The sequence below is a fragment of the Gouania willdenowi genome, chromosome 3 (assembly GCF_900634775.1).
Source record: "Gouania willdenowi chromosome 3, fGouWil2.1, whole genome shotgun sequence".
NCBI lineage: Eukaryota > Metazoa > Chordata > Actinopteri > Blenniiformes > Gobiesocidae > Gouania > Gouania willdenowi.
Window position 1 is genome coordinate 26695049 of NC_041046.1, and position 10300 is coordinate 26705348.

Genomic DNA, 10300 nt, shown 5'->3' on the forward strand with positions numbered 1-10300 from the left:
CAACCAAGAGTTTTCATTTTGGTGCATCCCTAATACTGTATGTATTTATATATATATATATATGTGTATGTAAAAACATTTTTGACCTATGGCAGCTTCAACCGCAATTTTTATGCTTTAAACACCAAAACACTGAAACTACAGGTTTCAAAATCAACAAGTTGTTTGTGTGTAAAGGCGGGCATAAACTGTGTGATTTTTTTTCAATCGTACTCCAGCTCAAATTGTGTGACTCAATGGCAGAGCCCCAATGTGCGCAGCTCACGATGCATGTTCTCACACTGCACGTACCGACACTGACACGATCTGACTACTCACACTGTACATCCATACGCGACACGTCAGGGTCTTATTTCCGGAAATGCAACGTAATAATCAGAAGAAGAAGCAGAACTCTGAAGCGTCGCCATTAAAGCAGAAGAAGAAGAACAACCCGGAAGTGGAGAGACACTCACAAATCTCAGCAAAAAAAGCTTCAAAAAAGAAAAGACGGTGATACGATGGACCAGGAATTGGCTGGATAGACATGGGAAGTATGGTCCGTCAATTCGACAGCGGTCCTACAGTGTACAGTGTGAGAGTTTGAGGTAAGCCGGTTCCTGGAACTGGCTCAACAGTGCGATACCCTCACGAGGGGCAACCAGGATTTCAAACATGTTTGATTTTCTTGGGACCATAGGATTGTTGATCGGGAGCTGGTTGTGAGGTGTTAAGCGCTTCTCGTGACTCCATGTGTACTACCCGACGCACGACACAAAAATTGCACAGTGTATGCACGCCTTTTGGGTTAGTGAGGCTTAGTGGTGCATTACCCACTTAGAGAAAAACAATACAAAGTATCATTTTCTCTAAGCACACCATCTTTGTTTTATAGGTTTCTGCTTGCAATGGTTGTGCCCTTGGTCTTTACTCTTTGTCCTAGCACTTGACTCAGCATGGTGCCATTTTAATCACTTAGAATAGAGTAAACAACACATCCTGCTTCTTTTTTTTTTTTAGCAAGAACATTTAGCCCTGATACCAAATACTGGAGGATCTTGTCCACTATTATGTTGCAGAACACTTTAGTAATTACATGTTTAATGGATTGGGCGAACTCTCAAAACTGCAATAGATTCTTCCGAAGGTCCGCAAGAGGTGAATATATTTTTTTCTTTATAATCATTGGATCCTTTTTCATACTTTGTATAATATCATTTATTTATACAACTGAAGCATCATAGAGCCCCTAATTTTATTGTCCACAATGACAGCATATAAGATCAAACAACAGTTAAATACTGGCTTACACATTTTAAGCACTGTCACATAGAATGAAAGACGTTAAATCCAAGCAGTACGTATTTGGGCATGCCTGACTGACTTCTCCTTAAAATGTGACCTACATTTCCGCTAGGATTTTTTATTACCTGTAGAGGAAAACCAATAATAGTAGGTTACGTCCCAAGGCAAATGTCTTGAAAAAATTGCTTAGTCGTTCATAGCCAGTTCAGGCCAGCATTTAGTACCAGTAGATGATAGATAACGTTTCAAAATTCAAAGACATCAAGTGTAACCAAAGAAAGCATGACTACTGCAGAAGCCAAGGTTCCTTTCAAAAAGAGACAGAATGTTAGGTTCTGTTTATTTTAACCCTTGGGTCCTCTTTTTGTTATTCTGTCTTTGTTTATTTGGTTTGTGTTAACTCTTGTCTGTGTTTCTGGGATTCCTGTTTGTGGCTCCACCCCTCAGTGATGTCTGTGTGCTTGGGTGGTGATTGATTAGCTCCCTCGTGTTTCCACCCAGGTGTGGCCCATTCCCAATCAGGCCTCCTCCACTATTTAGCTGAGTGCTTGGACACAGTATGACTGCGGGGTCATTGTGTGATGTCAGGTTCGTTGTCGCCTTCCTCGTGTCTGGTCTTGCTCCCTGTTCCTACTCCCCTGTTTTGGATTTAAGTTTTGATTTTGGAATAAAAACATAGAGTGGTTCTAGGAATGATAGGCTATGATCCTGCCTCCTTCTTTCCCTGCATTTGGGTCCACACCAACAGCGAACCCTAACACAGAAATCCAATTAGATCGCTAAAAAGAAAAAAATAATGTACAATGCATGAATAATTCCAAGAGCTAGATAATAAAGGCAGGATACAAATATTTTGGGCAATATTTGGTGAGTGTTTTAATTCCACAAAAGCTAAAATAATGGGAAATCCAACTGTGTCCATAAAACTATTTGGAATTGGATATAATCATCATTATCATACGTGTGATGGTGAGTCCGCCTTTGCCATTCCGGCTAAATTGCTGTGCAGTAGACATTACAAGCTTACAAAAATGAGAGCATGTAATGGCTCTTGTGATGAACACCACAATGTGATAACCTAAGATTACAAACTCTAAGAAAAAGTAGAAAAACTCTTGCTTTGAGAACTAAAAAAGATTAAAGTCCTGACTGTGCAAAAAGAAGAGCCAGTGAGACTATGCAGAGCAAAACGACGCTCCGAAGCAGCTATTAGGTTACAGAGCAATTTCACATAACCAGATGAAATAAAACCAATACGGACAGAAAGGTTCAGCATATTTTAAAATTAGTTCATGTAGGGGAGGCTTCTGTCAGATGCTTTTTTTTCCCTTCTCTATTAAACATTCCACCTATTCCAACTAAACTTTAATCTGTATTGACTGCTGAAACATACATATAGTGCAGTATATACTAATGCACACAGTCCAGATATCTACTTTAAAATTCTGTGTAGTAAGAGTGTGACAATATCTCGATACGGCGATATATCGCGATATTTTTCCACACGATCGATTATCGATACGCTCTCGCTAAGTATCAAATTTTTTTTTTTTTTTTTTTTTTTTTTTTTTCCTCCCCAAAACCTTTTCTGCTTTCTCACTAAAATATGCAGGTACGTCTTCACAGAAATGTTGTCACTGTTTGTTGAAGGAACCAATATATTGTTTACTGGAATATTGCACTATAATGGTGTCACTGGTAAGAAAGACCATATTTTTTGTTTACAGAAATCACTATTAGAGATACTTATTCGTTTACATTGGTATGTTGACACTTATTTACAGAAATGTTGCACTAAAATAGTGTCACTGTTCATAGGACACTTTTTTAATTCATTGTCTTTCACAGATGTAAAATAAAAATTGTATTTTTTTCACTTAATCCTTTTTTTCTTGTTATGTCATAGATTATTGTAGATTGATTTCTGACCAATATATCGACAATCGCAATATCGTCATATCGTGAGATAATCGTTATTGTGAGCCTTGTATCGCGCATCGTATCGTATCGTAAGGTACCCAGAGGTTCTCACCCCTACTATGTAGAGCCCAACTGATTAATCGTGAGGCAGATTAATCATCGGTCAATAGCACGGCCGATTAATTAGTCAAGCTATAATACGTAACTGATGAATTAACTTTTTTGCTGCATATAAATTCTGTCTCTGTGCTGTGCTTTCTGCATTATCAGCTGCCATTTTCTAATCAGCAGTATTGATTACAATATTACAACACTGGGAGAAGTGTATTGTTCATTGTTTACAGTTACATTTAGCCTTTTTTTATGTATCCGTAAATATATATATATTTGGCATTCTTTTCCAGAAGTAGAGTTCACACAAGTTTGCTTTTTCTTATTTATTTATCAGTGACCTTCCAGTCCTTATATTGCCAGTGTTACTTATTAAAGTTCCTTATTTTATTCATATATTATTTATTTAGTCGTGCTTTGCTTCTTTGTCTTGAATCATATTTTGGGTATTATAAGAATGTGTGTTCATGTAAAGTATATTTCCCGTGTTTATCAATGTTCTGATTTCACACATCGTCTATCGACTGATATATCAGTCATCAGCAGATACAGTACTTTAAATATTGGCTTTTTTAAACCCCAATATCTGTAAACTCTAGTCCCTCATACCAACTCTGAATTTTTGCGTAGCTCCATGTTGCCTAACCCTATAAAACTGTTAAGATTGTTGAATCAAAAACCCACGATAATTTTCTATTAGATACAATTAGATCCCGACCAATTAATCATCGGGCCCATTAATCGGACCCATTTTGGCAGTCACAGATTAATCAACACCTGTAAATATGTAACTGATGTTGAACTGATGTTTAAGGGCAAATATTTTCCTGCACATATGAGCTGCAGCAGCAGCTCTCTGCATGAAAACAAACCTTCTTGACCTTTTCTTTATAGAGTAAATGATGGCGCACTCTATGATTGTATCAAATAAAAAGTATCATCAAGGGTGCAACGTTCATTATAATTTAGAAAGTCTTTTTAATATTATTTTCAAAGCTGAACAAATAAACATTTGTAATCTGGGAAAAAACTAAATTCAATCATTTGAAAAATAATTATTTGACAACTCATGCTAATGGATTCTTACCGTATAATAACAGGCAGACAAAATCTGGGCTGGTTTTGGCCTCTGTGCTAAACAGGGTTGTTGGACTATGAATTATTTAATATGCAAAACGTTATGATGATACAACAATTATATAATATATAGCGATGTAAAGATTAACCGTGAGGCAGTTAAAAATTGATTCAAAGCTGTCACGGTTCACATCGATACCCTGAAATTTAATCGCAGTACTAAAACAGCAGAGGATGCTATCTATTTAGAATTTGAAATTCAGGACGCACCACCGTGTTTTAAATCAGAAGTGTGGAAGCATTTTGGCTTCCCCAAGACAAAATGAAAGAATGTGTGAAATCCAAGGTAAGAGGGGCACAGAGAGGAAATGGAGAAACAAGAGAGAAAGAATGAAAGCCAATGTTTATTTATTTATATTATTTCTTTGATATGGGATTTGCTTTAAAGTCTAATTGTTAAGGCACACAATACATTTTCAGTTGCACTTTTAAAAAGAAAAGGAACTATTATGCAGTTTTGCTTAGTTTACTGTAGAGCCAGAATTTAAAGGATTTATTTTTTATTAAATTGCATAGTTTATCAAGGGATTCTTTTGACAATGAAAGATAAAAGAAAATAGTACAGTATTTTTTTTTTCCGAAGAAAAAAAAATGAACATTTTTCAGTCATCGTTTGTCTATAGTCTCATTTTGTGAAATAAATCGTATCGTGAAGCCATTATCGTGAATTGAATCGTATCGGGAGTTGAGTGAATCGTTACATCCCTAATAGTATATAATAAGATTGAATGCGTTGCGTTACACTCAGAACAGAAGTTGAGGTAAACTCATAGGAGTGGGGTTAATTTAACACTGCGTGAATGGAGTTTTGGGGGAAGGGGTAATAATAATAATTGTGAAAACTTGGCATCACAGTCAACATGCTTTGACGATCTCTACTGGCTTACATCAAGGCTCTCTGGAGAGCATTCACTTTCCTTAACAGGGAAGCATTACCCTCTTTATATCAGCACTCGTGGTCTATACTCTATAGTGCTGCTCATCCCTCTGCTCTTGATCTGCATCAAAGCCATTGTTCCTCTCCACTGAAACATCTTTATTCTGCTCTTCTCTGTCGAAGACTATATGGAACCTGAACCACCATGCTGGACAGGATGTTGGTGATCCTATCAAATCAACAATAGTCTACCAAATTGACCACTGCTAATATAATTACCTACAAATGGAATTTTACTTCTGTTTAGTATAGATCTGTAACATCATGGTGAACCACTCATAGTAATAGGAAATGCTGAATCTTAGGCATTTGCACCACATTGTAGGATTCACAGAGGAGTTACACCAAAAATCTGATTCAGAATTGTGTTTTCTATCATGTTTCAGCTCAGTGGTGACATTACTAAGACTGTAATGAATACGAACAAATCAAGGCTTAACGATAAACATCAAGCAGCCTGATGGACAGGGCTGGGGTCAATTACATTTTTCAGCTACAATTATGGCTTCAACTACCCATGTTCGATTACGATTACAGTGACCAGCATTTTTTCCAGTTACAATCAAATTACAATTATTTATTTTTTCTCCTCAGAAAGAGAATTACAATAATTACTAAAGTTAAATTACAATTAATCACAATAACTGAGCGTGAAATGAATAACCTAATAAAGGTTCACCTTCCTCTTGTTTTAGCTTTCTGTTAGCATCTATTATGATAACGAGTCCTAAATCAGCTGTAAAATACACTAAAGATTAGGGATGTAACGATTCACTCAACTCCCGATACGATTCGATTCTCGATACTGGGTTCACGATACGATTCTCTCACGATTTATTTTACAAAATGGGACTGTAGTCAAATGATGACTGAAAAATATTCCTTTATTTTTTTGGGGGAAAAAACTAGAAAATACTGTATTATTTTCCTTTTATTTTTAATTGTCAAAAGAATCATTTGATAAACTATTCAAAACAATGCAATTTAACTCAAAATAAATCTTGAATGAAATAAATGAAGGAATAATACAAATGAAGAAGAAGCTTGTTAATTTAAATTCTGGTTCTATAGTAAACAATGCAAAACTGCATAATAGTTCTTTTTCTATTTAAAAGTGCAAATGAAAATGTGTTTTGTGCCTTAACAATTGGACTTCAAAAAAAAAAAAAAAAAAAAGTCATTGCACTGATTTACGTCAGATATTTGTTTGAACCAGCAGAGGGCGCTGGTAACCCAGTGGTCGGTTGGCATGCAGCTAACCTAGCAGTGAAGAAGAGATGCTATGCTAGCAAACAGAGATAATAGAAAAATGTGACTTTTACAGATATTCACGTAATATTACAAATATTCTTTCGGTGCTAAAGGGGTAAGGAATCATTTATTAACATGTTTAAGAGTAGAAGGCGGCCAGAAAGAAAATAGTAGCAGATTCCGCCCGCCGGTACGCTGCTGGACAAGCCCTCTGCTGTTTAAAAAAAGTACTGCAATTCAATTTTCAAAGTATCGATGTCAATTGTGATACCTATGAATCGATTTTTAACTGCCTTACGATTAATCGTTACATCCCTACTAAAAATAAATATCATCGAATTTCTTTCCTATCTATTGGTTACCTTATTAGGCTTCTAATCAATGACAATATAGGTTTTAATATTTTTGGTGTGGGCATCTGAACCTTTTATGTGTCAGTATACCCCTAGATTTCCATTTTTTTTTTTTTTAATAGTTAAATGTGGGAAAGCTTGATATGGAACACATTTTAATAATTGTTAACTACATATGTGCAGAACTGTGCATACTGTAGAACTGAAACATGGTTCCCCAGTTTAGTGTTAAATTATAATTGACAATTTTTAGAGAATTTGCATGGCAATTACAATTACAAAGTCAATAATCTGTACTCAATTACAATGTAATTACAATTATGACAGCAAAAGATTTTCAAAATTGTAATTATAATTACCATAGCTGTCAAGTATCCCGTTTGAACCGGGAAACTCACGTATTTTACCCCTCTTTCCCGCCATCGTTCCATATTTAGATTATCCCGAAAACATTTCATATTATAATGTAGTAATAATTCAAAAAATATATAAATAAAAACATTCCTTTGCCTCTCTAAACTGAACGCTGTCACGCCTAAAGTCACCTGAAGTTGTCTGGGTGGCAGTTCTCTCAAGATTAGAGCAGACTGCAGGAGCAAACCCATATATATGCATTTATAAAGCATATATATTAAATAAAGCAAATATATAAAGTATATGTAATAAAGTTTATTTTGTATCAAAATACATTTTAGGAGTCGCTGCTTTTACTTCTCAGAACAGCATGTAAAGCTCAGTTAGATGGATTCCTGAGTGTGACGTGTCCTAACCCAGAACTTACCCATAATCAGCCACACTACAGAACTCACTCACATGTGCTGTCCCTTACAGGAGAAAAAGCCAAAAGTGGCACATATTGTGCAGCTGGTTGTTAATAATTGTGTCTGTGTGGCATTTAGCATCAGCAAATTTAACCAAAAATTGTCTTTCAGGTTATATTTCATTTGAAATAAAATCATCGAGACTTATATCGTATGTCACCATTTTGAGAAAAATTTTGAGATATGAGTTTTGGTCCATGTCACTCAATCTTCACTGCATTTCAACAAAGGTAGGCCTACCAGATTCTGATCACCTAATTGTATTTAGTAAGTGGTTGACGAGTGGGTATTTTAGATTTATTGTACACCTGTCGTAAAATATAGAAAGTGTCTATTTGTACGGTTGCCATACGGACAACCCCCAGTGCAATTGGTACGGTTACCAAAGTACAAGTACGTAGCGTGTTAGGGTTAGGTTATAACCCAATATCGCAACAAATTTTAGGGTTAGGTTTAGGGTAAGGTTTAGTCTTAGTCACGGGACCTAAACTGGCCAAAGACTGACCTATCACGTGACCTAAACTGGCCAATGAGGGTGCTGCATACAGATATAGGCGCATAGGTATATTGATACGACAACCAAACAGATAGCCACTCCCGAAAATAAATGGAATACTGAAGCTTGGTTGGAGTGGTGGGATGGCTCGTAGCGGGACCCAGAAAATTTCCCATATTTTCAAATCTAAAACTTGACAGGTGTGAATTGCACCATAATTGTAATTAATTATCAAATACGTGATTGGAATTGTAATTGACCCCAACCCAGTTGCTGGGATGACTCAGAAGGGGACTGAGGCAACAAGGAAGCCATGACTGAATGCAAAGTACACAGTATTTTGTGTGTGTGTGTGTGTGTGTGTGTGTGTGTGTGTGTGTGTGTGTGTGTGTGTGTGTGTGTGTGTGTGTGTGTGTGTGTGTGTGTGTGTGTGTGTGTGTGTGTGTGTGTGTGTGTGTGTGTGTGTGACACACAAAGCAGACCCTGTGAGCCTGTCCCCAGCACAGCCAGACACAACGCCTTTAAGCACTGCTGAGACTGAACACACACACAATCCATCAGATGGGCTTTAGACACTCAGCAGCACTGGCATCAAACCACATATTAATATTCACTTTTACTAATCAACTAAATGTGTCATTCTAATGCCAGGAAATGGTCAGAAATTAGGTTATTAAGGGCATGAATCAAAGAAAATGTGCGCATAAGCCATTACCACCGTAGGAAGTGATAGTAGCCTGTTCCCATTTTAGAGAAGCTGTTTCATAAAGCGTTTCTGTGGGTGATTTGGACCATTAAGGACAGTCCAAACAATAAAAAAATAAATAATTAAAATACTCCCCACTCTTATGAAGAAAAGGGCCTGAACGTAGTTTAACTAGAGTCGCTTATTTCAGGCGTGGACGCTGCTGCGCACAGATGAATCACCGAGAAAAGGAGAGACAAAAAAACGCAGCTCTGACCATCACTTTTACCTCCAAACACACCGTGTGTCTGTGTTACACCAGATATCGGAGAACCGAGGTGTGTCCTGTTCTTATATTACATCTGCTGAGGACAAATCCAGCACAAGCTCCAACATTCAGCATCGCATACACAACCCACCGCTCTCCTCCGGAGGAGGGAGAAGAAAACACCGCTACGGCCGCAACCGGAGCCGCGTCGACGGAGGACGTCAATGTCTTACCTGGAGAAGGTCATGTGTTGCTCGGGTAGCGTCCGTGCTGGATGTGGGGACGGCCGTTCGAGCATCACTCAGTATGAGAGGGTGTGTGTGTGTGTGTATGTGTGTGTGTGTGTCGACCGACAGAAAACACACGGAGCTCAGCGCCCCGGAACGAGCATGATGTAAGACGAGCCCACTGCAGTTTTCCGTAAATACAGTCCTGTTACCAGCGATGCCTTTACTCAGGACTTCTTTATTACACCACTAATCGACGTATGTTACACGGTAAATAACTTACTGCGGCTTAGATTTTTCCCCCCGTTGAGCTGCGTCCTGCCTGTGTCCAACTCAAGGCCCGGGGGCCAAATCCGTCCCATTGAAGCATCCGATGTGGACCGCATGTAAAGAACAAATGACATAAAACACATAAATGATTGTGTAAATTATCAACTAATTCAGTTGTATATATCTTACTCCTTCCATATACACAAGTTGAATGAAAATCCACAATATTTGCAGGGCTCACGGTTTGTATATATCCTACTCAAGTAGAAGTACAGTTACTTGATTTAATTAGCACTCAAGTACAAGTATGTCATACATAAAATAACCAAGTACAAGTAAAAAAAAGTTGCCCAATTAAAGGTAGGGTAGACGATGATTTTGAATGTAGCATCCCCGACGGCTCCGCCTTTACCCCCCTCGCCCCTCCCCTCTGTGCTCCGTCTCAGCACAGCTGCTGCAGAAGAGGAGCTCAGCTAATCGCATGTATTGTGTAGAAACTTCGTTGTCTCATGTCTCATTCAGCAGTAAGTAAACAATACA

The 10300-nt window shown here is 37.7% G+C and overlaps 1 protein-coding gene across 1 annotated transcript in view; it reads right to left on the reverse strand.

The window, feature by feature from the left end:
- apba2b (amyloid beta (A4) precursor protein-binding, family A, member 2b) overlaps positions 1–9756 on the reverse strand; it is a 66077-nt gene extending 56321 nt beyond the window's left edge. The window contains exon 1 of the mRNA XM_028437059.1: positions 9497–9756. The gene's annotated coding sequence lies outside the window, so the exon portion shown is untranslated. The remainder of the gene's footprint in view (positions 1–9496) is intronic.
- Between the last annotated feature and the right edge of the window lie 544 nt (positions 9757–10300).